We start from the raw sequence: 1,374 nt of genomic DNA on the forward strand, positions 1-1,374 counted from the left end.
CCCCGAGAGCTAAAAAAGCTGATAAAAAATAAAAAGGATGACCCAGGTCAACCCAGGTCATATTAAAACTAATGGAAGAGAGAAGAAACTGACAAGGGCACCAGAAATGCTATATTCACCTGAACAATGTTAATGGAAAGATGTATTGAAGCACAGAAAGATCTGTATTTATGCTTCATAGATTATTCAAAGGCGATGTCTGTCGCAGATCTGGCACTGGATGATGATGATGAGGCCTATTTGCTAGTCACACCATGGTTAGCCAAAGCAAGGGAATTAGATCTAGATAGACTCTTAAAGAGCAGTGAATGTTCTTTCCCCATGTAATTAGCTGTTTCAATGAGCTCCCCTTCTTCCCCTATTCAACATTGGAAGCGTTGTTAAGGGCAGCATGACATCAGTATATTGTACACTGCAAGCTCAGTGACTGCTGCTGTCAGTAGTATACTAGTAATTGAGTAATTATAGTAAGCGCTACGTCGTGTACCTCAGAATCACAACGTTCTATAGGACACTTTTGGCCGTTTTGAGTTACAAAGAACAAGAGATCACCAGACACCAACTATTCGATCTCCTCTATCCAACATCGTAAGATTGTTCCGAGTCATTATCAAGCTATTCAAAGAACTGCAAAGCTTGACATGATGTGACACTCAAAGTCTTTGACGTCAAATGTCTCTCCACTAGGTACTGAGCACACAGAGATTGGTACTCCTGAGGTAGTGAAATATTCAACAGCGGAAGAAGAAAAAAAACATTCGATCTTCAACAGCATAAATAGTAGGAAGTATTCATTTCCTCAAAACCGCAACAGCGCTACAGGACATTGTTAGGATGCCGAGAGTTGAAAACTCTTTGTAGAAGTTTTTTTAATGTAGTTGTTTTTAAGCCTACCACCATCGACATAATTCAGATCTTTTAGGAGGCGGGCTTCCGAGCCTGCCCTGAACAACCCACGTGGAGAGGCATACAACATCCCAGCAGAAAATATTTTTTTCAATCATAAAAAATTGCGAAGAGTGCTGCCGAATTGAGCTAGATCTACTTCTGGCCGTCCACATATGTGAGCAGCGTGGGGGAATCAGGCTACTTCTGGCCGTCCACAGATGTGAGGCAGTGTGGGGGAATCAGGCTACTTCTTGTACTCCACAGATGTGAGGCAGTGTGGGGGAATCAGGCTACTTCTTGTACTCCACATGAGGCAGTGTGGGGGAATCAGGCTACTTCTTGTACTCCACAGATGTGAGGCAGTGTGGGGGAATCAGGCTACTTCTTGTACTCCACATGAGGCAGTGTGGGGGAATCAGGCTACTTCTTGTACTCCACATGAGGCAGTGTGGGGGAATCAGGCTACTTCTTGTACTCCACATGAGG

Source organism: Aplysia californica, unplaced genomic scaffold, assembly GCF_000002075.1.
Source record: "Aplysia californica isolate F4 #8 unplaced genomic scaffold, AplCal3.0 scaffold00382, whole genome shotgun sequence".
NCBI classification, from domain to species: Eukaryota; Metazoa; Mollusca; class Gastropoda; order Aplysiida; family Aplysiidae; genus Aplysia; species Aplysia californica.